At 41.8% G+C, this 27029-nt stretch overlaps 1 long non-coding RNA gene across 2 annotated transcripts in view; it reads right to left on the minus strand.

The window, feature by feature from the left end:
- The window catches only part of LOC130599942 (uncharacterized), a 104605-nt gene that overhangs the window by 34064 nt on the left and 43512 nt on the right, over window positions 1-27029 (minus strand). For both annotated transcript variants that reach the window (XR_008972327.1, XR_008972326.1), the window contains exons 3-4: window positions 3019-3200; window positions 2666-2791 (exon numbers count right to left, since the gene is read on the minus strand). This is a non-coding gene — a long non-coding RNA (uncharacterized LOC130599942). The remainder of the gene's footprint in view (window positions 1-2665; window positions 2792-3018; window positions 3201-27029) is intronic.

The following is a 27029-nucleotide window of genomic DNA, read 5'->3' on the forward strand; positions in this document are numbered from 1 at the left end:
AAGGGATGAACACTGTGGTCCCTGAGTGCATCTGAAGGAAATCCATCAAACCCAGGCATAGGACTGCCTGTTGATTCCAGTGACCACTTCAATGGAACAAAAACTGCTCTTTGCCTTGTATTAACTTGTTAATATTAGAGAAATAATTGCCAAAGAGATGAAGCATTTCTTTACAGGAACTCCTACCATTTTACCCAGCCAACCTTTCCTGTTGTAATACAAGTAGTGTCTTGAAATCCAGCCAGCATCACCCAATTCCTACTGCCAAAACACAAACCCCATCTTAAAATTTGCCCAAACGTTAAGATGACTGTACAGCAGATCTCCATATTTTAGTGGATATTGAAAGAAAAATAGTAATTTTACCAAAACTCCAATTTCACCCCAATTCACAGACACTGTGAGTGGTGGGGAAGACAAATTTTAAACTTTCATGTTCTCTTACAGAAAATTTGCAAGATGGCTGCAAAATGCATTCAATTAAAGCAAAGGCATCACACAGTTGCAACAGAGCTTTGTCACCCTCCTTCAGAATGAGGCTATTTCAACATACTGGTTTGTTCCTGTTTGCTTTGGTGACATTGTTTATTATGCCTTGAGGCGGGATTGCTTTAAGAACAAACTTTCTGTGGGTGTTTTCTCAAGATGCAATATTTAGACCTATCGATTCTTCTCCTTTGTAAATGTTTATGCTCCGACTTCCATCACATTTTAATTCAGGTATTTTTGTCAACTGCTAAATAATTTATCCTAAAAAAACCTATTTGTGTACTGCACTTCATCGCACTGGGTTTATCCATCACAAATTAAGAGGAAAAAAATTACAAAACCCAAGGTACTTCAGCACTTGAGAACTAAATCCTGTCATCTTTTGCTCTTGAAACCACAGTCCACCCCCAAACTGATCCCTTCACTCCAGGTTTTTCCAAATTTTAATTAAATTAATACAGTTGGGAGGGATAGAGCAGGTACTGTGCTGTTTGTTTTCCCTGGGCACAGGGAAATTAATCATAGACAAGAGCCTCGTCCAACACTGCAGACAGAACAGGTTGCCTTCCTCCAATCTGCCCACAGCTGCAGGTGAAGATGACAACTGCTGCTGCTTGTTGGCAGATCACTTAGCTGTCCCCGGGGGCTGGATGTAGCCTCTAGCTCTTAGCTTAATTGCTCTGATCTGAAGCAGAGGCAGCTACAAACCACGTGAAAAGGCTCCCAAATGGTGTGATTCTGCAACTAGCTCTTACAGATGGTGTCCAGCTCTACCGACAGGCATTTGTGCAAAACTGTTGTTTCAATTCCTGTGTTCACTTCCTCTCTGTCACCACCTAACAGCCCAGTGCTGAATAGGTGCTTATTCAGACAGGACACACACTGAAGGGACAGACAGAGCTCGCTCAGTCGCCTATCTGCAGTGCATTTCATCCACAGTCTAGGAGAACAGCAGTCAACCAGGATTAAAACAAAAGCATGTGGTGTTGACTGAGAAAATCAGTAGAAGTTGGATGAAATTATGTTCTAGCAGCCAACATGGTTCCACCAACCTGCGCTCTGAAATGAGGCTGTGCTGCTGGGTTTTGGCTTTAGGATAAAGCAGGAAGAATGCTCCCTACCCATAGGAACTTGTGTCCATCATGAAGAAAATACTGACCTTAATGCCCAGTTCCACCAGTTTTCAATCCCATGGGGCTCCCTGGCAGGAGAAAGCAAGACCCGAAGAGTTGCCACTTTATGGTTTTGAGAAACTGCACCTCCTAGCAGGTTCCACTCAACTCAACTGCGCCATACAGGAGCATGCTGATAGCTGGGAAGCCCAGTCCATAAGTAGTAAAACCACAAACACATTATGTAATATCCTGTTCATCAATATTTCATGACTTTTTATTAATGAAAATATTTGTGAGAAAGACACTTGTGAAAACGTGCATCTCATACGTTGCCGTGAAAAAGCCATTGCGATCCAGCCAAAACACCCGCTCTAACACCTTTTCAATCCATTGCATGCTTTTGCTTACCAAGAGGAAACCCCTGCAGGACTCATTCTGTTTGTATTCTTACCCACATTGTAAATTAGAACTTTTTACTACCACCAGAGCTGTGATATGGTCTGGAACTGGGATCCAATGGGACTCCAATCATATGATTAGTTAAGTCAGACACAGTTTTGGTCTGCCGCACGGTTGGGAGAAACCAGAGAAATAATGATTTCTAGGAGGTGGCACCTTGCTTAAGGTTACTGTGTGATACCAGGACATGCCTTACTTCTACTAATTCCCTTTTTCTGGAGGAGATACATACCACAAGGTGTCCATAGCACTTCTCAGAAGAATTGGGTAGCAATGTCATTTCTTCAGACTTCACGCACATGAATGGACCTTGAGAGAGCTCTATCAAGTTTCAAATGGAAGCATCATTCTCTATTCCTAACCTACAAATCAGCGTGTAAATGCTGCTGAGTCAGACCAAACTCCACAGAAAATCTGCAACCTGCAGTGACTACAGAGGAAATCTTGTGCTTTTGAGCTCCTACTGGTATGAAACATGCTACATTAAAAATTATCATCGCTCTGAGGACCCATAATCATCCATTTACCTTGGATGTAATTCTCCCTCTCTTTGATAGCTGAAACCAACCACTGTTTTAGCTACCTCACTTCACATGACTTACCTGTTTCACTGAAACACTGTTTTAAACACTGATATACACTCCAGACTTACGGAATCAATGTGCCAGTGTAATTGCTGGACAGCCATAACCTGTTTCACCACCAATCTTCATAACAGGCAAAGTCTGCTGAAAAAGAACAGTTGGCACAGCTACATCATACCTTTAACTCAGTGCAAAGATTTTCAATGCAATGATAAATGAAAGAAGTGGTGACAAAGCAAATCCACAATGTTAACATTTGACTTTTCTAAGCATTCAGAATTTTATCATTAGTTAATGTGAGGGTTTTTTTGCAGACAGTTTACACTTTGTACATCTTGTTGCATGAAACTATCCTTAACAAGATGTATTACCCAATAATGCTCCTCTGTTCCACTCCAGAGTAGGACTGCAGCTACAAGTTTCACACCCTCTGTGCACTCTGTGCAAAGGCTTCTGACAGGATCCCATGACCAGGAAGAACAGAATATGGAGAGATAGTGCCACTCCAATCGACAAACTGACTGGTATCATTGTCAGTGTAATTGTCCCAGATCTGCAACAGAAGAGAACAATGTTGATTGTCAACATCAAAAGGGTCAAAATACATTAAACATGTATGGCTCTGGGCTGTGCTGACAGCTCCTGATGCCTTCTCAGAGCTGATCACTCCAAGCTGATACATTTCTCCTCCAAGTTGTCCCACTAAGTCTGCAGTGTTTTCTGACATTGATGTGTTTATTTCCTGTGCTACTGACAACTTTGGCAATGAGCCAGCACTGCACCTCACACCTCCACAGGGGCACATCTGAAAGCTCTGTGCTCTCCTCTAGCCATAACCATGCATTCCTTCCCATAGTGGAGGGAAAACTGTTAGCTTCAGTAAAAACATAGGAAACCAGCCATGGTTACACAGAAAAGAGGTGGCTTTCTATATAGAAGTAAGTTTCATACATCTACATTTTCCAAAGGGGATGACAATTTGTGGAAAACTTCACTATCCCCAAATTCAGGGTTGTTGGGTTGGGTTGGGTCCCGCTCCCCCCAAGTGATAAAATTAATTTCAAGTGAGACTAAGGCCCAGCTCAAGGCTAAGTTTGTGTACTCCCAAAGACTGCAGGAGTGGTAACATTATTCCAGTATTTAGGATGTGCAGGTGAATGGAATTATTAGTGCAGCATTCAAGGAACACAAAACAAAGCCATGAATATGATAAATGCCAGCAAAAACTCTTTGCTGGAGACCAGCACTTGTTTAACAAACCTGATTTTGTCTTCCAGCTGATCTCAAGTTAGGCAAATAGTGCAAATTTTTTAATTCATATAATCCCCCTAACTTAGCATCTGAGACTACAGCATGACTAGAGCACACCTTCCCCAAGGAAAAATTGGAACCCCAAATGTGATCCCAGCTGGCTATTACAGGGAACAGGGCTTTGAGTCTGTACCTCCATTGTTGCAGAGGCTTTCCCTCATCTCCTTTGGCAAGCAGTTCCGAGCTCACCCGGCCACTCAATTTCCCCATCCCCTCTGTGATATTTTAATTCCTGCACTTAAGATTGTGCACAAGGAGACTGACTTCAAGGTCTCTGCACTTGCCAACTGAAAAGGCTTCAGCAAAGTTTCCCCACCAGTTCCTCCAGTGGGGGAATTAGTAATAATGCTGATTCATTCGCTGGTCTGCATGCAGAGGAAAGCAATTTCTTTAGAAAACAAAACTCAAGATTACCAGGTAACAGTTAATTTCCTCATTAACTGCACAATATCTTCTTTACATTACTGGAAATAAGGTTAGGGCAGGGAAATGCTTTTGTGCATTAATGACATCTGGTACCAGTAATTTGCAGTTATTTTGACTGGTGCAGTACTTAAATTACTAACAACACATAAAACTCGGTGAGCTAACAGCATTCTGTGGCAGCAAGAAAAGCACTCTGTCAAGATTATATTTCCACAGGACCAGATTAATTTAATCACAATTAATATTTTTGTAGTAAATGGCACCAACAGACACACATGGCAAATAATTTGCGTATAAATTACTCCCACTCCTGCTCTAGATGTTATCAGCTCCAAAACACTCCTTACAACTATGTGAATTCCCTGTCACCCTCAATCATCATGTATGGAAATGCGGGCAAAATTCTGTTGAAATAATAGCTAGCTTCTGCAAATAACATGTGTCTCATGTTCCCTCAAAGGCTGCAGACTGGGCAGAAAGCAAGCAGCGTTTGCTGTAACAAATGTCTATGTTCACTCTTGGCAAGACATCCCTTCCTCAGATAAGGAAGATATATCACGGATCTACATTATCGGAAACAGCATGTATGTGAAACTATTTTGTTAAGGGTTCTTTGGAAAAAGTACAAAATCACAGAGTGGTTTGAGTTGGATGAGACCTTAAAGCTCATCCAGTTCCAACCCCCTGCCACAGGCAGAAACACCTTCCACTGGAGCAGGTTGCTCCAAGCCCGTGTCCAACCTGGCACTGAACACTACCAGGGATGGGGCAGCTACAACTTCTTTGGGCCTATGTGTTCACAGCAGACACAGAGGTGTGGGCTATGGCTGCAAGCACACGCCTGTGCTGGCAGCAGGGTAACGCCACTGGCTGCCTGGGGATCTGCAGCCTATGGCCAGGACACCCCCCACAAGCTGCCCCGGGCTCCACCGCAGCTCCAGCTCAGGCCTTCAGGACCAGCCCAAGATGTGCCACAGCTCTATCCCTGAGTTCATGTTAGGATTTCTAGGAATGACCATGGGACTGGTTGGTGCCTTCACTTTCCAGCTTTGCCCATCCAGCCCCAGTGTTCTGGGGTGATCAATGCCCACTCCGTGCTGTCATCAGCTCCAGCTACTGTCTTGCTCTGCTCTTGCTGCTCCTCAACATGGGAACACTTCCAGTTTAGACATGCAACGGAACACTCTCCCATGGAGGGTCAATGGGAGAAGTCAGCTCTCATTGCAGGCTTTGGCTCAAAGGCTGTTTTAAAACATTAACTTCCTGCAGGAACACTGTGTTTGAGTCCCTTTTTTCTAATCAGGTTAAGAGATGTTAAAGAAACAGTCCAAGAGGGGCAAAGGGCAGACACATACATACCATATGACTGCACAAACCTTCAAAAAAATTTAATGTAATTTCTGTGCTCTTTTCCTGTCCTCTGTCTTCTTTTTATTGTGTTTTAAACAAGAGAAACTCCTTTTCCCACCTTAACCCTGCCTGCAAATTATCTCTGGTTTAAGTTTGTTTGAGATACCTAAATTAGCACTTTAAAGGCTCCAGCAGGTGAACTGACAACACCTCATAAAGATATTCCCTGCTATCATGCCAAATTTTTGTATTATTAATGCTGGAGACACCTCCACTTCAAAGATTCCTATGATGCTTCAAGGAGCACAGTCTCATGTACACACCTGAAATCCTTTTATGATGGTTTATACACAGATCAGCAATATTAACTGGAAGGTGCTTTCTAACGTTTGGGTCACTGTCATTTGGCATTCAGATCTGAACACCAAGCAAAATTCATACCACACAGAAAATTGCTAGTTAGATTCCATCAGCAAGCCTGTTCATCGAGGTTGAAAAGCAAAGCAGGATCAAGGGAAAAGGAATCAAGACAGAAAAAACTTGAACAAGTTAAAATTGAGCCAGGTAAGATGCCCAGTACCTCCCCCAGGCTGTATTCTGCATTCATAGAAGCAGAACATCCCAGTCAAAGATCTGGAAGTGATCAGTATTACCACCATGTAGCAGGAGGGAAAATCCAATCCTAGCACCACCATGCAACCTATCTGGAAGACAAAAAACAAGGGGAAAAACATTAGAGACTACTCAGTGTTTCCTGGAAACTCCAGAGCATGACCTAACAGGGATTTTCAAGGTTTGAATGCAGGATTTTAATGCGGGGAACAGCAGTTACATGTGATAAAGCTGGATGAACCTCTATGATCCCTTATTCAACAGTGGTTCATAATCACTTCTCATTTCCTGTGTTTTACTCCTATGTAGACAAATTCAAGAAGGTAAATACTTGGAGAGCATAATTTCTTCTTGTACAAGTTCCTCAGCAATTCACAGGAAGCCAAGCTGGAGACTAACACCTGATAAACACAATTCTCTTCAACTTCTCCAGCATTTCTGTCATCCAAGATCATTCATTTCATACTCAATTGCTCCACTGTAGTGATTTCACTACATTAAGTAGTGAAATATTATTAAGAATATTTTGCCCACAGAAAATAATGAGAGGAAACCAGAGCTCCTCTGAGGAACACTTAGACACCTAATCCAATAATGCCTCCTTCAAAGTTGTAGAGAGCAAAGGTTTCCATCACTTGGAAACACTGAATGCTGTAAACAACAGTGATTTCTAACCCTTAGCACTGTGTAGAGCCCACTCCTTCACAGTAAAAGGCAAATTTTAACATACTACCTTAATACCTCAAGAAGGCCTACAGAAAAGCTGCTGAGGGGCTTTTGACAAAGGCATGTGGGGACAGAGCAAAGGAGAATGGCTTTAATCTGACAGAGGAGAGACTGAGATGAGATCTTAGGAAGAAGTTCTTCCCTGTGAAGGTGGCACAGGTTGCCCAGAGAAGCAGAAAAGATGAGGGGGAAAACCAAGCCCACAAACCCTTGCTGCAGAAGCTCCAAGACTCCTGAAAACACTGGCCACATCAGAGGCTGTAACTTGAGCTGTTTCTCTGCAGAGATTTCTACATGTAAACAATTCAGTCCATCGTAAAAGCATCATTTTTCTTTTATAAATATGCACACAAATTACTCATATTCATGTAAAGCAGCCAGCTCAGTGCCTTCACCTTCCAGCCTGCCAAAATGGCTCACTTTTAGAGAGACAGAGAACAAAAGAGAACAATAGGACATAATTGCTTTACAAATGGCTTTATAGAGTAATTGTATCATTAGTCCTGAGTGGCTCCAGCTTCCAGTGTTCTGCCACTAATCTTTTGAATACATTTTTGTTAGGAATTAAATGGATATCACTACTCGCATAGCGGAGAGCATATGACTTGACTCCAGTTCCCCACAGCTTACTGAAAGGGTATGTGTGATTTCCTGCCCCACCACCCACATGTCCAATCAGTTGTTTCTTGTTTGTAAGCATGAAGTCCAGCAGAACACCTCCCTTTGTCAGCTCCTTGATCATCACGGAATCATAGAATGGTTAGGGTTGGAAAGGAATCATCTTGGTCAGAATTTTTCAGCAATGCACTTCCAAAACACCCTGGATGGTCTGTGTCTTGCTGGGTTGTCCTTCCAGCAGATACTGGGGTGGTCAAAATTCCCCATGAGGACCAGGGCCTGCGAATATGAGGCTTCTTTCAGTTAGATGAAAAAGGCCTGACCTATTTCTCCTTCCTAATCAGCCAGTCCATGGCAGACACTCACCACAACAGGGCCTGTATTGTTCATCTGCTAATCTTGACCCACAAACTCTCCACTGCCCTCAAAGCAGAACTCCATGCATTCCTGTTGCACCTCTGCAGGTGGCCTCTGCTGGCCACCCCCAAGCCTGACTTTCCTGAAGGGCTTCTATCAGCCATTGCTGCAGTCCAGTTGTGTGAATATCTTAGTACATCTCTGTGATCCCAATGAGGCCACAGCCATAGCTCCCAGGAGTGAGAGCATCATGCTGTCTTCTCAGCAATTTTTTCTTTGTATGTTCAAGTCATTTTTACAGCAATTAACTAAGACCCCTGGGGTACATCTCCCTCAATCACAGGCTAAAAATGCCTCACATGCACTGCTTAATACAGCTTGTACCTGACAGGTATGAACAGCGCCATTATATTGTCACATTCAGTCCTCTGAAGCCATTAATGCAGCACAAACATGAGTGACAGTGGCAGAGGCTTCGTAAGGTGCAGGGGATGAAGCACTGGAAGGTTAAGGTAAAAACCATTTTGGGGACAGATGAACTGAATCACTGTTTATGCAAAGAGCAATCCTCAAACACACATCAAGGAACAGCTGAAGCTGGAGACCCAGCAGGGATTCAGTCTCATCAAACTTGCCTGCTTTGCAGACAGGGTATTTTTAGCTCACCATAATTAAGACACCAGAGCAATCCTTGGAAAACTCATGGCATTGTAGTTGGTTCCCCCTCCCGCTGACAAGACAAGCACAAACCGCATCACCTCCACTCTGCTACAAGAACAGGAGGTCTCAAGCCCCCCTCAAGTTATACATTCCTTGGTGTTTCTCCTAAGGGAATGGAAAGCTAAGAAATAACCTACTTGGTAATTACAACTAATAGCATTTACCTCTTACTGAGAGCTTTACATTTCTTACATGTTTTCCAAACACCAATTACTAAGAGAGGACGGGGGGGAAGGAATGTCACAGCATTATGCAGAGAAACAAGTATGCTGTGATATACTCATTAATGTGTATGTGCCATACCTTCTGAGCTGAAGTCCACTCCTGAATTTTCTATAATGCAATGTCAGAGGAGCCCAAATCACTCACTGCCCCTCAGCAGTCACAGGGGCCTTGCAGTCAAGTTAACAGTGACAGAGTTGAAAAAAGGGCATGCTTGAAGCAGTTGGTGCTGGCAACCCAACACTAAGCCCCCATCCAGCTCTGTGTACAGGTCAGCGGTGTCAAAAGATGATGAGCTCACCCAAAAGCAGAGTGCTTTAGCTTCTAGGAGAGAGAGAGAGAGAGCAAATCAGACCATCGTTTAGTAACAGAAATTCTTAATGAGGGCAGCAATAGCATCTATTCCTGTATAGTGTTATTCACCCAACTCAGCAAGGCTCCAGGTCAGTGACAGCAAAATGTGTCAGGGCACATGCAGGAAAGGCTATATTACATCTTACATCTGCCTCATTACTTACACCCTTTCCCCAAGCATCTGCTGCTTGCCACACCTAAAAAGGTTAAACTTCTGTCTAACTTCACAGAGATACCTGCATGTCCTAAACCATACCCAAGACAAGAGGGCTGTTCAGTTTTTTCATAGGCTCTTAAGTGCGAAGATTAAGAGCAAGTTATACAAACTGAGCCAGATACTTTTTATTCTGGCTCATACAAAATCTCTTCAAACATGATCTGACAACAGAAAACGGCACTTTAAGCTGTATCACAAAGGAAACTCTTGTAAAATCTCTCAATATCTTGTCAAAATCAGCATGCTCTGTGACTAGACGACTGTCAGGGTGATCTATAGCCCCTAGCTAGCACTGTAATATAAGCTAAATTGCCTGAGTCACAAGCAATGATAAAGTCATTCTACAGGAAATTGGAAATCAATTCTTGTCATCACTGTACATAACTCCTTTATCAGAGTTCCAGTTCACCAGTGTAATGCAAGGGAAAGAAGCTGGGAACTGACAATCATGACAAGTTGAACAGTCACACATGCACCTTTAAGTGCACAAGTTCTGTTTCTGGAATAGTCCTTTTCACACCATGATAGGTGTGAGCAGCCTGACCAGGTAAAATAGCCAAGGTTAATGGTGGTCACACACCAGTAAGCAGAAAAGCTTGTAGGCTTGTTCCTTCACCTCACATTTAGGAGGATGCACCTACAGTGTTTCAGTCCTGAGTCTCTAAATTGAGGCTATGGCCAGCAGAGTGTTCTTTGTGTACTGAGTCCTAGCAGAACAGAAGGGCCAGCCTTCTGCTAAACATCACACTGATACTGGGAGATTATAATCATGATCAAGGTGCTTCAGAAACCTGGGCAGCAATATCAGCATCAGCAACCTTATTCACGAGTTTTGCTACCTGCAACGCTTCTGATCAGGAGCCAGTTGCTGGAATCAAGTGGTTTAAATCAGTTTATGGTTTGAAACTACGGAGGAACCAACAGCTCAAGTCTAAAAACTAAGAGGAAAAAAGAATGCAACATGATGTTGTTCTGAGAGTATGCAGTCACCTTTCTGGCAATGAAGTTATTCTGCATAGGTGCTCTACTAATGCCTCATTTTACTTTGACTCACCATCTAAAGTTATTAAAATGAAACACAAAATCTGTATCAAAACATATGCAATTAAATTTTATTTAACTGCATATCTCTCTGAAGCAAAAGAGAACATTTTCTATTTCCACCTCCTATACTGCCCTCCCACAAAAACAAACTTGTGGAGCTTCCAAATACACAAAACAAAACCACAGTCATGTCTTTCCACATACTCTTTCAACTATTTAACACTGAGAAACCAGGATGCAGGAATACAAATAGCATGTGCAGACTCCAGCACAGCATGTTTCTCATCTTAATGCAGAAGCCCTAACCTAAAACAAGGACTCCCTCCAAAGTACATAAATGCAAATGAAGTCTAATATAACGTGTCAGGAAGTTTTCTTTCCTACTCTCTGGCCTGTTTGGGAGAAAGTGGTTTCTTCACAAAACAAATGTTTGTTACTAGACTAACCCTGAGGATTCCTCCTCGTGAGAGCGAACGAGCAGCACCCTTCCATGAAACAGCACAGCCCATGAAACTAACAATCCATCCCACATCATTGAAGGACCCAGCACTCACCACACTGACGTGCAAAGCCTAGAACACCCTACACAGAGGGGCTGGTCCTGCTCTGAAAGCTCTGGCTCAGCACTGGCTGCAACAATGCTGGCATTGATCTGGCAAGTGGAGGGCCAAGGTGCTATCAGAAACCACCCCAGATACTAAATGCCATCATCTTGTGTTATTTAGCAGAATTGAGTTTACATAAGCCACTAGTCTTTTTATCCTTACAGCCCTACAGTTCTAAGTATAATATTGTTTATATTATTATAACTACATCTGGACAAAAACACACTCATCAACTTTTCAGTTCGTCTGCTCTTCAATTTGGAAATAAGATTGCTCCAAGTTAATTTCTTGATTTTCATTTCGAGAGGAGTTGGGAAATGATGCATGTTTAGTGGTGGAATAGCTGCAAAACTTGCCGTTTCTGAAAACAAACAAACAAACAAACAAAAAACACACAAAAAAACACTTTTTCTCTCCTTTTTTAAAACCTGAAATCCTTGATATTATAGAACTATTTGGGTTGAAAGGGACCTTTAAAGCTCATCCAGTTCCAAGCTCCTGCCACAGGCAGGGACATCTTCCACTAGAGCAGGTTGCTCCCAGACCCATACAACCTGGCCTTGAATATCCCAGAAAGACACCCACTTCCAGTGACAGAGTCCTACTCAAGTTAAAAATCAGTATCCACCCTTAATAATATGCCATTAGTCACTAATTATTCACTGAACTACTAAAATAAACTAATCTGGTAGATTAGAAATGTAGTCAGATGTCTGTTTGTTTACCAGTATTACACAGTTTTGAATCCTTGAACCAGTTAAGGGGCTTTTAATTAAGACATGCTGAACACCAAAGGCATGAAAGTGTAACATTTAATTTGCAGAGTATAGTTACATGTGTACTCCTTTATGGCAAAGCCAGCATGAGAATTCCTGCTCTGCTCACCTCTCCCTCCTTGTCCCCATTACCATGCTGCAGTTTTCTGCTCTTCCCTTTAGTTGCATTGATACAACTGACTGTTATAAGCTCATTACTGCAATAATCTGGGATATCATTCATTATCCTTGCAACAGTACTGGAATTCTTTTAATTACTTCCACTGTAGCTTCCCATAAATATCCCAACTGCAACTGCTTACTCTTAGCCTGCACTGCACAAGCCAAGAATTGAATACCCTGGCTCTGAAAAAGTCAAGACAAAAGCTCAACCCAGTCCATTGCCAGGTTAGGAAATGCATGCTGGTGTCCTCTCTTTCAGCTCACACCTTTCCGCAGTCTGAATCAGTCTGGAGGTGCCACCACAGCCTCAACCACCACAGAAAGATGTGGAATGTTTAGGAAGAGGGGTCAGCTCAAACTGGAGATTTTGCACCAGCCAGGTGTTCCAGTCTTTACCTGCACTCTTGCACAAACAGAAAGAACACCCTTAGCTACCACAAAGCACCAAGGTTAAAGAATGGGTAAGTGGTGAGAGCCAGAGCCTGAAAAACCTGCAAAGGTCTGCAGAGAATGAAAAATCAGATGCCAACAGCATCTGCCAGCCAGCAGGTGCAAGCTTTTAACACTCTTGCAACAGGCAAAGGGAGAACTATACTGCTTACTAGGATGTATTATGCACACAGACAGAAGGTACGAAGTGATCCAAAAGAATCTAAGAGAGCTAGAAACAGCCCAAGCAATAGGAGGTTATTGCTATGAAAACCAACTGAAGAAGCAGCCAGTGGGAGTAATTATATTCATTACTGAATTCCAATCCTTTCCACTCCTTTGCCTCTTCAAACTGAGGCTTACTTTACAGCAGCAGTTAAAGAATCCAGGAGTGAGCAACGCCCAACAAAAGTTTTGCAAGCCATGTATCTTCTCCATAACTGCCATCATAACCATGGGAAAATATTTTATAACTGCAATAACCCTTTTTAAAGGGGATTACCCAAATTAACAGCCATGACTGAACAGGAACTGGTCCTAGCTTTGTTTCAGTCCTTAGTTTAGACACTTTATTAACAGGTAGTTATTGCTGAAGCACAGTGAATTTTCCTTGGTAAATCATTTTAAAGACTGTTTCTCCATATATTAAAAGGCCTGAAAGAAGTTCAGAAAACCAATAAACTTCAACGTGTAGAAAGTTACAGACAGAGAGAAATCTTTTATCAATGCACAGCATTGCAGCGAGACATAGCCCGACACGAAAAAGTAATGTGCATGTTTACTGATGCATTGTGGCTATTTGCTTTAACACAAGCTGCTAGTCACACTGCAGTGATTCATTTAAGTTCTGATGATTTCTCAAAGTTTTAATTAGCTCTGAGCAAGTGTTTTACGTAGAAGTCACAAGTCACCATGGAGTAAACCTTCCCCTCCCTTCTTCCTGCGACTCAAAACCTCAAGGGAAAGGTTTGACATATTAGAATTGTGCAGAGAAGGCTAACACTCCTTCAGCAGCAAGCTGCAGCACCTCCCCGGCTGCCACATGCACCCTGCATTTTTTAGCACTGAAAGTACTTGACAAGGACAGCACACTTGTCCATGTTTTACAGATGAAGCCAAGCTGCAGAGAAATCAAGTCATTTCTTATGGACTGATAGCCATGGTAACATCAAGGAAGAAAGAGAGAGAGAGGCAGAAAGACGGGGAGGGAGAGGGAGAGAGAGAGAGAAAGAGGGAGGGAGAGAGGAGGAGGAAAGGTTTTCCAAGTGTCCGAAAAACTCCAGTGAAGTCAGACGGATGATGCTGAAAGTTGGCTTTGGTGTACCAAGTAAGTGCACTACATGCATATGCTTTTATCATCTTCTACAAGATCTCTGACATTTGACTAACACCTAATTCTTGTTTCCCCATTTCCTTTTATATTTCCAGTTTCCACATCCAGATTGTGTTCAGGACTACAGCAGCAGATAGGAGAAAACCAGCTGATGCCTCGTCTGCAGGCTAGTGAGAGGGAAACGCAGGACTTGTCTGCGAAAAACATGGCAATTCTGCAAGAATTCAATTTCTGCATGAGAACAACTAAAATACTGTAATTTGAATAAGCAAGCACCCACTTTTTCAGATGCTCATCCAAGCTGAAATAAACCTTTGTGTTCTGCTGTTAAAGATGACTACTCATACATTTTCACAGCTTGGATACTTGATGGTGCTGGAAAGCTCTGAGCAGAAGAGCGCATCCCATGACACACAAAAAGTGAATTACAGTGTTCTTTGATAAGTGTCTTTACAACTTTTTTATCTGAAAATATGCATCTTATGTCAGCCACAGCCGCAATCACAATTTGCACACTGGGTACACCACTGAATGTATTTCCGACCTCAGCACACAGGATCCAGACAAAACTCCTCTTTCACCCCCTCTTTTCCCACTCCAATGCAAAGTTTCTTGTTTTTCTTTGTCCTGACAAGTCTTATTGCCTGCTGCTATAAGACAGTAATACCAATACAATGCTGGTTTTATCTAAACCACCCACCCTGCAATTTAATAGGTGATTCTGGGATACTGCATTTCCAATCAAATACAGATTAGACCAGGCATCCCTCTGGTCCCATTTATTGTTATTAACATAAAATTTACAGTTCTCTTTATTTACCAGTTCTTACCACAATAGTGGCATACTTCATTCACAAAGTGATTTCAAGTATAACATTTAAATGGTTTAAGTCTCTTTTTCCCCTGTAAATGACACAAAATTAATTCAAATTGCAGCGTGTAGAAAAAACACAGTGCGATCACAGGGTTTAGCCTATCCTACAATAATCCCATCAGTTTGCTCTTTCTTTGCCACATTTCCATTTAGGAACCTGGTATTCCTCTGTCTACAATGAGATATTGAAGTGCTCACAGCCTGTTACATCCAAGCTCATCAACATGACTGCACAGACATCTCTTAGCAAACATCAGCTATTGGCTCAAGTTTTTGGTGGTTTTTAAAAACCCTTAAACCAAATTCTGTCCTCACATTTCCATCAGAAGGAAATAGTTGCTATGACTTCCACTATGGAATCACATAAAATATCTATGCTTCGGCAATATCATTCAAAGTACTACTATTACATGCCCTAAAGATGATGTTAATCATTACTGGTTTATCCTTCAGGCCTATTCATATAATTGCTGCCAAACTAATTATTGTACCTCTCATTCCTAGGGCCCCAGCAACCTCAGTGAACTCTAATTCTCAGGGACATTGCCTTATATTTCTGAAACTCTTCCAGTTTCCACAGATTTGACAGTCAATGTATGAATGTGGCAGAGCAGACACTCTTTGTGCTGTTAAAGTGACACTTGTAAAATCAGGCTCAGCAAATACTGACTTGCAAAGCACTTGCAATAGGCTCTATCTTTTTAATCTGAAGATTAAAATGAAGACATCTATTATGATCTGGACTCCATAATTCTTTACAGTCCTGCTGAGTTTACACAAACAGCCTGTCCTTGTGGGTGTATTTGCTAATTTGATTGGACGCTCTCAGTGCCATTCTGTGTATCTGCATTCAATAATCCAAGCAACCAAAAAGGTGGAAATCCTAAATCAAAGTGAAAGAAAGCAAAGGGACAACAGATCTCACCAGTGTGAAAAGGAAATCAGAGGAAACTCCATGTGATTCTTGTCACCATAGAACACCCAAAATTTCGCACAGTTACACTGTGCCTGAAGGAAGCCTGTTGTCCAAGCCCTGATAACAAACACAGTAAGGTAATTAGATGAAGCGATAAATCAAGAAGCTGAGCATCCAAGAGCCCTTAGCAGCTCTTTCCCCAGCTGTCAAAGAAACTCAACAGGACCAACTCATCTGATAACACACTTGACTGACTGTTACAGCGCTATTGCATCCCAAACAAGAGAATAAACTTCATGCTGCAACATTTCCACTAAAACCTTCTTAACAATGCCCTGGGTACTACTTGCTTCTTTACAGTCAACTTTGGTTGAGATATTGCGAACAAGCACTGACTGCTCACAGATAAACCCCTACAGACAGTTAAAGGAATTCAGAAGGGATGCAAAAAGCTTAGCTGGGAAATTTAAGGCACCACTGAGATATCCAAGTACAGTATACAGTGAAACTGCAATATCCTTAATTATCTACCTTCCTCTGTCATTGGCTCTATGTTCAGTACTTAAGAATCATACAAAAAACTGTATGGTGTAACTGAGCCTCACCTGTCTGTATATCTATCAAGTAAAAACCATCATTTAGGACCTTACCCTGCTCAGGCAGCTTTTCACGTTGTTTTGCTAAAAGCAACATGATGGCAATTACCGAATGCCATCACAGAGCCCACAAACTACTACACAAAATACTATATACTACATTATAATGACACATGATGGTAGTTAAACCAATCATATTTACCAATCAGGAGTACGCAGATGGTTAATTGTTGAAGCCTAGCTGATGAGTTGCTTGCTAAGACACCGTGACATATTCAGTGTCATAGGAGTAAATGCAAAGAGCTCCCACTGGAAGAAAAATCCAGGAGGTTTGTATTCCTAGTTGATCTGGATGCTTTTGGTTACCAAGCCTCACTAGGACCTGTGTTGCTCTGACTGCGTGGCTCTGCAAGATACCTTTTACAATTTTTAATACTTTTTTTCAAAGAAAAGGTATCAGATAGTTTCCCAGTTCTCCTACACCCACTCTTTGACACCCTGTTGCATCCCATGGCTGCACCATGACCATCTTCTGATGGTTATCAGTTCCTGTGGTATTCAACATGTGACTTGGACACAACATGCTGAGGTTTGTCGAGGCTAAAGAACAAACCACAAACAGTTTTACAGGACGCCTTCCCTCCCCATATGCTGGAGCTGACTCTATGTGTATGCCACAGTAGTACACAGCACTCAAAGGTTAAGATTATCCCAAATCCCCCTAAGAACTGACGCTGTAGAAGCAACCATTCCTCACCGTGGGTCTCTACTCTGTGGAGCGAGAAGCAGTTTTCTTTCCACATCACCGCAAGTCATGGCCAGGAGTCCCAAGTGACACAGCACTGCAGGCCTAACACTGCTGATGTGCCTAGCTAGAACCAAAGCTCAATAATAGCCACGTCAAAAAATGAATTTAATAGTGGGGAGAATTTCTGTGAAACCACAGCACCATCACCTGGTGAAACGCCTGCACTGCTTTCTGCTCTTACCACCAGACTGGTGTGAGCATAAACATTTTAATACCTATCACAGCATCACACAGGGTTTTACTTTGTATTATAACATATTCACGTAATTATGTTTAGACTGAAAAAATAATTTTCTCAGTACTGTTTTTACCATTTTACCACTGTTTTCTTCATCTTCCTAGTGCCAGTTCCATTAGTTCTTCCTTTTCCCCAAGTCTCACAGGAGGGGATTTTTAAAAGCAACAGATCTTCAAATGAGTTTTGGAAAAATCCCTCATCCAGGAAAATACAAATAAATCCCTAACCAATTTTGCTAGCTCAGTGAGAAAGATAAGCGTAAATCCAACTATGGCTCCAATTCAGTCTTTTTACAACCTAAGAAGTCTATTGCAAAGGAAGACTGATGGCGCTTTACTGCATGTTACCTCTACTATTATTTTAAAATACTTCTTAACTGTTAAATTAGAGACATTCCTGCCCAGGGCAGGTTTAACTCTGCCTCCCTTGCAGTCAAGCAGGATGTGATGACTCCATCTAGTACCTCGACCTCTGAGGCACCCTATAAACCTGCTATGGGAGAACAGCAGAGCAGAGCTCCTGCCAAAGAGGAAAGAGCTGAAAGTACACGTTGTTAGCTCTGAGCTGGGAAATCAGATGATAAAACCTCAAGACAAGATATTCTACCAGAACTCCTGCAAAGTAGGGGATGTGGCACAGTGCGCTACCTTGCAGTCCTGAATCAGTGGAGAACTCAGCCCAGGCATCAGATTAATGAGCCTTAATCACAGAGCTCTAGGACTGATGAGCAGGGACTGCATAGCTTTGAGTGACTAATGAAGTTGCAGTGGGGCATTTACTGAGTGATCTTTATAGCAAACATCATCAATTTCCTTGCTGTGAAATGTAGCACTTAAATGACAAACTCAGAAGCGGCTCAGTTACCTGGTCCCTGGGGAGCAGGGAAGTGCCAAGGTGACCTTGTCAGCCACTGCAAGCACCATGGTCTCTGCTGTCCATCCATGCGTTGCCTCCAACTGGACTTGAGGACCATTTTGATGCAGCAAACTCTTAAGAATGTCCATCTGGCATCCTGGGTGAGAGCTCTGACAACCAGGCTTTCGAACAGCTAAATGGGTGCATCTCTGTCCTGGGTTCAGGACAAACTCATGTTCAGAAGACTAGGAAGCCTCTTACAAGCTTTAACAAAGCAAATATCCTTCAAGAAAACATTTTTCTCATTTTGAGGAGCCGGTGTTTTCTAACATAAAAAGAAGTCATTGAAAAGTCTACAACCAGCTCCAATTAGTATCCTAAATTATTATCCGAAATTATTACCCTATTCCTCTGGGTACCTTGGGGGAAAGTAATTTCATCAAGTTCCACAAACATGTCCAAACACACTGCTCTACCCTTTCCTTTACTTGGCTGCTCTGTTTGTGCAGCCTCCTGAGTTGGCAGCAGCTCAGTACTTCTGTGTCAAAGTAAGGGGAGAACAGGCTGTATTTGCTACCTGTGGGAGGTAGCACATGCTCCCCCCTTGGGAGACTGAGCTGTCTCAGCAACTGAAGCCAGTTTGCAGTTCTCCAGCCAGAGCAAGTCATTGCAGCCATTTACAGTCTCATTCCTCCTTCCCAAAGGAAATGAGTTACAGAACTGCTTTTCCCCACAACCACCCCATGGTTCACAGCCTCTTTTGAACTCCCGCACAAGCAGGACACAAATGCCACTCTGTGCAGAAGTTCTTCAGGATGGATTTCCGTTACTCATTCCTGGTCTCACCTGAAATTATGTCAAACTGGTCTCAACTGAATGATGTTGAACAGTCACAAATTGGGCTGGTGGAAACAAATAACAGCCACATGGAAATCACACCCAAACCAGACCCAGATCACAGGCTACAGTTACAAAAGACAAACTGCTGCAGATCATTAGCTTAAAAACTAGAAGTCACAAACTAATAAAGCCAGTTAGGCCCCTTGAGAGCAAATCTACTGATGGAGAAGACCATAAAAACACAGCGCCAAAATATAACAGCTGTGTGCATGGGTATTTTCATAGACAAAACCTCCATAGTATCTCAGTATTTGTTACGGCAAGTCAGTAACCAGAACACATTCAGTAACTGAACACAGCAACACAGGCAGTGAGGAGCATGCACACAAGATGACTCTGCTGGCACTGCACAACTCATTGTTTTAAGGCACAACTGACAAGACTCCACTGACACAGATTAAATGCAGCTGCAAGACCGAAATGGACAAGATGGACAAAGTGCTGGGGAAAAGAAACAGAAGAATGTCAAATTCACAGTCGTGCTCTTCATGAACAACTATTTAGTGCCCTTTTCAACATGAGTCTTTGGTTATTAAAAGGAAAACAGATGCACAACTAAGATTTAAATAGAAATTAATGAAAAATAAAGTTGTGCAAAAGAGCTACCTATCTGCACTAGCAGGAACTAAGAGATTGTGTCAAGTACTTGCATTAAGTGATAGCCACAGTCATGATACCTTGACAATAAGCGAAGGATCATTGAAAGCTTTTGGAGTTGAAGTGCTTCTCCTAGACAGATTTCAGAGTCTGCAGGCATTTATCTCAACTCACTAAAGCAAGTACAACTGTCTTTTGCTATATCAAAAACTGAAAAGCTGCCAGCAATACTTATGCATACTAGAGAAAACATTCTGCATGACTTCCATCTGGTATTCATCAATCTAACTGGATGTAAGGATGGCATATGTTAGTGTTCTCCCACAGCCTAGAGAAAGTAATCATCTTGCCCTCCTTGATGCAAATACCGCATTTTTGCATCAAACCTATTTTTATTTAGTAGTTTTTAACATGCTACAAACACGTCCACCTAGGAGAAGGCCTTCTGGGCATTCCTACTGGAAGTACCAGGACTGGCTGGTGTTACCTCTAGTTTTCCAAAAATCCATCTACCAGGGAATCGAAGAATCAAGCTATAGAGAAAGTGCCAGGCGGTTAGAACCACCAGAAGATGCGAGGCTGTTGCTCTGCACACAGAGTAGAAGCCACCTTCTATCTGAAGAAGAACCAAATTCAAACACACCTCATTTTCCATCATCAGTAATGTCCAATTTGCTGCAAGTCTTAAACCACACAGACAAGCTAAACTGCTCAAGATTAAGGCAATAAAATACCAAGCAGATTTTCATTTCTCTTGGTTAACCAGTATTTTCTACTGATAGTACAAACCTTCCAGCCAGCTTTGTTACAGAGGGAAAATAGCTGTGTCTCTGTGAAGTTAACTGCAGAAACGTGTGTATTTGCTAAGATACGCATATGTTTAACGCTGAAGACTTAAAGAATTAAAACAGTTGCATTTCTAAGAGTAAAGCAAATGTACCAGCTAGTCAAACTCTTAAATAACACTCACCAAAACCCCCACCAAAATCACACAAGGGTTCACATTTCTGACTGATAAACCACTGTTACAGAGACTGTGTGAAGTCAAGCCCAGTAAATTCATAGTAAGACTCTCTTCCACATAAATGGACACAGGATCAGGTTCCAGGCTGAGGGTATGAGGATGAAGCCTGCTCAAGTTTCAGCTAGCAGATGTGGAACACAGTACTCTCTGCCAAGGAGGCACAAGCTCAGGTTTGGGGGTTTGTTTTTTCTCATTGCTTATTGATTTTGAAACTACTGCTATTAAATAAGTTAAACAACAAGAAGCTCCTGACAATGTTGGGGGAATAGACAAAGGAATTCAGCAACTATTAAAAACAAACACCAGCAAAAAACTGCTCAATACTTTAGATTCTATTGAAAACAGTCATTTTCTCCCCTCACAACTATTTTCTTTGAATCTAATGTCCTAATCCTGCTCTCTGCATTCCATGGTATGCAACTCCTTGAAAATGAATGAGGAACACATAAACCCAAACAGCAAGCTGGCAGCAAAATTGTACCAACTACAGGGAAACGTAATAAAGCTTTCAACATCACCAGCCAAGAACAACCCAGGAAGGATTATTTCTAGTGCTTTGCATTACACAGGGAAGAAGAATTATTTTTCACCAGCACAGTGTGGAAGAGGCACCAGTCAGTCTTTCCTGGCCTTTTCTGCTTGCCCACAGTGGTGTATTTATCATTGCAGGACACGCTTTAGACATTTAAGCACAAATATCTGTTTGTGAGAAATATGGACTCTGCTGAGACACTACAGTGGCAAGATAGGAAGCCTTTTATCTAAGAGTATGCTTGCAAAGCATGCGGAAGTGCCATACAGCAGACACCTGAGCTAGCTCATTCTGTCTCCTGCCATGAGCTCTTCATTCCCCACATCACTCCTGTAGCCCTTCTCCCCCAGTCTCAGGGTGAATTCACCTTTCTTGAACAGCAGCTTATGATTTTCTGTGTTTAAATTAAAGTCCTAGTAACACACTGGACAGGAGTGTTGTGATAACTGATCTTTGTCCAAGCCCAAAATTAACACAGGAAGAAAACATGGAGTATTATCAATGGACAATTGTTTAACAAAGTTTTCATGACAAGATGAACATTGCAGTCACCTGAGTGCCTCACTTGGACAGAACAAGCCTGCTATTAGCAGATGAAGGTACAACAACCTCCTGGGAAGGAAAAGCAGAGAAATTTGTCTTCAGGATCCCACCCTCCCATCTACTCCTTGCTGAAAGCACCATTGTAACATAAAACCAAAATGTAGATAGTCAAATTTTAAGGACATGAGAGAACATAAAGTTGTACCCCATGAAGTGTAACACAGCTTCACCAGTGTATTTCTGCAAAAGGAGCATAACTTCTAGTTGAGCATCAGTACCTGTTTTAGAAAAAAAAAAATTAAGCAATTTTACCTCCTCAGTGCAGGATCCCTCTTGCTAGAGAGCTGTCATCCCAAGGGTTAACAGCTTGCAGTGATAAAATTGCATACCAAATTCACAGTTTCCACACAGCATGTTTCAAGATTCCATGTAACTGAAAAAAACAAGCCAGTTACAACAGTGGACACCATTTGAGGGGCAGAACCATGGCCATGCTGATTACCAGCACTAGGTGATTCCCCCTAGGAGGTTTTCTGTGGCTTTTACTCTGTGGTGGTGTTTTTTTTGTTTTTAAAAACAGCAGAATCTTCACCCATGACAAGCAAAAAAAACCACAGTCGCCAAACCGGAGGTTCAGCTCAGAGCAATGCCCTCTGAGGGAGGACCACAGCCACCACAGAGATGGGCAGCATTGCTCCAGAACCCCACTCACCAGCATCGAGGTGAAGCAGATCTGCAGATACTGGCTCATCACCTCTCTCAGGTGCCCAAGAAATCTTCCTACAGGTAATTTTCATACAAAGGTGAGAGTTTTTCATACATAGACATCTTCTATAATCAACTTTGCTCATAACTCTGAGAGGAAATCTATACTGCCTATGTTTAGTTTTACCCTATTAATGCTTTGGAACAGGAGAAACAATAGCTATTGATTTCAGTTGTAACTGCCCATTATTCTGTTTTCAGCAGGACATAGTTCAGCAAAATGAACAGAAACAGGAGCAATGTTTTATAGCAGTATCATATTAATGATTGTGAGGCTAATCATGTCTTATCGAGCTATAAAGATCAGCAAGCCAAAAGCATAAAAATGGAAGATGTGTCCTCAAGCTGCATATTTAGTCAATCTATTCAACACGTACTTCATTTTTACATCACAGCACTGAACATGTTCACTTGTGTACTTTCTAGAAGCAATTAAGACTTAATAACTTGACACCTCACCATGACTGTCTCCTGTTTTGCCATCTACATTTTACATCAAGCAAGTAATAGAAGAGTGAATAAAAATCTGTGAAGGTCCTTTTAACCTTGACAGTCTGTCGCATTGTGAAAATCAGAATACATCAAGAATTGCTCTTATTTTTCTAGTCTTTCCTCTCATCCAAACACAAGGATTTAAACATTTACATGCCTATTCATAATTTATTGGAGCATTTGCAGCTCATGTCATAAATACAGGTCTAGCCTGCAGGAAAAACAATGACTAATAGTTAAAAGAAAGCATTCCAATTACTCATCCTGAAGTACACCCGTGTGCACTGCTTGGTCCTCAGGTGCCATGAAAAGTCCAATAGCGAAGTGTGACATCAAATACATCACCCAGAAAAATGTGTCACTTTCAAACAGCAATAGCAGTTAGATCAGAGACTGACTTACTCTCCTGGTACATATCAGTATGAAGACTTATCTTTAAAGAAGTTCCCAAAGATATGAACCCCTTAAGGAGGCTGATGGGGAAAAGCTGAGCTCCAAGCTGCGCGCCCACTGCTGGGACATGCTGCATTCTGCTTCAGAGGACCTGTGCCAGACTAGATTTTCTCCTTCCAATTTCAGTGTTAAGCAGAGAGCCAAGAGATGCTGCCTCTCAGAGGAAAGTTACTGCTTATGTACCACCTCATGCTTGTGTTAGATAGGAATTCCACTCTGGCCATGTTTGCAACTTAACAGGACATTGTCAGAAGGAGATCCTGTTTCTCTCAGCTATTTCTCCTGTCACAACGTAGCAGCCTTGCCAAAAGCCATTCAGAGTTTGCTTGGGTGCCATCTTTGGCATCCCTGCCACAGACTGATCCTTAGATTAACAGACCAGAAAACACATGCATCTCCTCACTCTGTCAGGAAGCATTTGTATGTCTCCAAATGGGGCTTACTGAAAAAGCATTTTGCTCCAAGATCATATTCGTTTCCATGGCCCTTTCTGCACTGTGCACCTCCAGCCTAAATCCAGGTTTTAAAGACAGAAAACTACAGTTTGCATATGTTCTGTAGACTTAGAGCAACACAAAGATTTTGCAAATAAAAACATGCAAAGACAAGCAAAGACAAGCCAAAGTGGATGCAGATTTATCTGAGGGCTTACGGGAGCCATCATGTCTTTTTTTTCCACTTCCACCACCTTATTACTAATACTGTCTTAGTGTGTGCTACATCCCACCCCACAGCCATGGTCAGAGACTGTGGGATCATGCTGTTCACATGAAGATGGTGTCTGCTTCCACTTCTAGTTGCATATGGTCACAATTAACAGCTTGCTTTGCAAAGGCACAGAAACCCTGGAAACAGTCATGTATTAAGCCATCTATTGCATTGAATGACTTTCATGTTAAGAGATTTCAGTGCACTCAGTCTAAACAACATTTTTCTAGTATTTTAATACAGATTTTCTTTAACTTCTTCTGGAGGATCAGGAATTTATGGAATCTGAGATATGGCCTGGTCAGTTTTTATGTCAAGGCCCTTCTGTCTGGACAAGTGCCTAAGAACAAGGTAAGGGCAGAGGTTTGACAAACACCAAGAGACACCTCTGTTCAAATGAAAAGCATGTTTTCTTCCTGAATACATTATGCTAAATCTGCATGTAAATGAGAAATGTATAAATAGAATTGGGCATTAACTGACATTAGACTTTTTTAATGGGGAGGAGGCGGGGGATGTTGTTATTAAAGGAGTTAAATTCTAACATCTGTTTTTAATTCTACCAGCTTATTTGTCTGTTTATACCTACAGGCTTTCAAGACATCATTCAACACTGCTAATTAAAGCTGACAAGTTTTGTTCACTGTGATGCTTTCCTCTATCCCTGCAAACCACTTACTCATGTCAGTGCTGTCACTGCAGGTGACAGTGCTTCTTGATGGAGAAATGACAAGGGGCCAGAGTGCCCTCAAAAGGGATGAGAAGAGGTTCCCCTTTTCTCCCCTCTTCTGTCTGAGAAGGGACGTGATGGATGGCAGTGACCATAGCTCTGTCTGCATCTCCAAGCTGTGTCAGAATCCTCCTATTTTTATACCATAGCTGACTTAAAACACAAATCCACATCTATATTCTGTATCATATTTCTAAAATGCCACAGAAATGGAACCCCAACTTAACAGTGATAGCAATTACATCTGGAAAAGACATGCCATGTTACAGACACACACAAACATGCATTCTGGCTTTATTAGCAGTATGAAGCCTATCTGCAGCCATGCCCTTTAAGGAAACTGGCTATTTGTGCTTCAGCAAAACCAGCACAATCTGATTCAAGAGAGTAGCAGTTCATAGGCAAGTAGTTCAGACCTACAAAAGCACTTGCAGAAGTGATTTGGCTCAGACAAAGCAATGCTCCTTATGGAAGAAGACAAGGACAAATGCCAACAAGTTTATTCATTGCTTCATACTTTGGATTTCAGACATCACAGATGCAGACAACAGTATTATTAGTTAGCCATTTTTAATGTTTTCTTTTAAACCAAACCAAACAACCCCATGCCACCCAGAGCATACCAGTGGAAGCAAGCAGGCCAAGAGACAGCACCAGCCTCAAAACTCTTTGCATCATCTATACTTGCCGTTACCTGAGCACACTATCACTAATGCAAGAGGCAGACAGGTGACTGCTGTGACCCACACTAGGCTGAGGAGACAATGAGACATGCACCAAGGAGGAAACCCAGCAGGGTAATGAGTCAGCTGGTAGCTGTGCACACTGCCACTCATTCACTGATTGCCACATGAAGTTTTCTTATTTTTACACACACAGGGGTTTCACAATCATAATAGCCCTTTTTTTCTTCGTTTTGGAACAACCAACGTGCTTCCAAGTGTATTTTTAAAGCTGTTTCAGTCTGGAAGAGGCCTTTTGTTACACAGGCACACAGAGCTTAGTACCTGGGGGCCTGGCTCCCTGGGTGAGGTGTCTAGACATCTCTGCAGTGGAAATAACTGCACAGCCTAGCACTGCGTTGAATTCACCAGCTTTAGCATTAGGAGTAATTTCATGCCCTGGGTTGCTATAATCAAACACATCTGTTGCATGAAAATTATCCACTGCCAACTAGAGTGCAAAGCATAATATGCCAAAATTATCTTTATTCTCAAGTTCAACTCTGTCTCCTAAAAGACTGCGCTAAATACCATACATCATAACATCATCACTACTGCTTCAGTCACTCCAAAACTCACATGCAATTCAAATAGATCTTAAAAAAACCCTTTGAGGAGGGATGGACTGAAATCAGGAGGGGAGCTCTGACAAGTATTTTTTCAACAACTACCACATTGTGTGCAGTATTAGAAATTATGTATTCCAAATACTGTCACAAAAACAGATTAAAGCACTTCTCTCAATCCTCTAAGAAGCAAAACCAGTCATAAAGAAAACAACTGTTAATTTAAGCCAGTTTTTAGATTCATTTGTCTACAGCTACACTTTCATAGTTCAATACACAAAAACATTATGACAGATATGCAAATCTGATATTTTCAGGCAGGAAAGGTGAAATCCCTATATATGAAAGGTTGAAGTCTGATCTTTAAAAGAAGCCTGAAGCTGCCTTCTGTCATCTCTTTCCCTCCTTGATTCAATAAGCAGACCCATGGCTTAAGGAAAATGATGATTTGGTCCACACAAGGAAAAGAACAAGTGACCTCCCCAGACTGAGCCATGAACTCACCTTTGCTTTGTGGGAAAATACTCTGGCACTTCTCGAAGAAAAAAGGAAAGGAGGCAGAAATAAAGATCAAACTTCAGGTTTTTAGATACAAAATTTTCCAAGCAAATAATAAAGAAAGTAATAATATACATGTCTGTCCCACTAACTCAAACACATTTCAAATTGTTTCTTGATTTCTTCCCTTATCCCTAGCCTAGAATCGGTACTGGTTTTCCATAGTAACTGAACTGAAGTGGAAGATACTTTGCAACTGACACTTCCCCTCTGCAGAATAAAAAAAGTAAATATTTTTCATAG

The sequence above is a fragment of the Pezoporus wallicus genome, unplaced genomic scaffold (assembly GCF_028554395.1).
Source record: "Pezoporus wallicus isolate ANWC-B61680 ecotype Strahan unplaced genomic scaffold, APGP_CSIRO_Pwel_v1 contig_8705, whole genome shotgun sequence".
NCBI lineage: Eukaryota > Metazoa > Chordata > Aves > Psittaciformes > Psittacidae > Pezoporus > Pezoporus wallicus.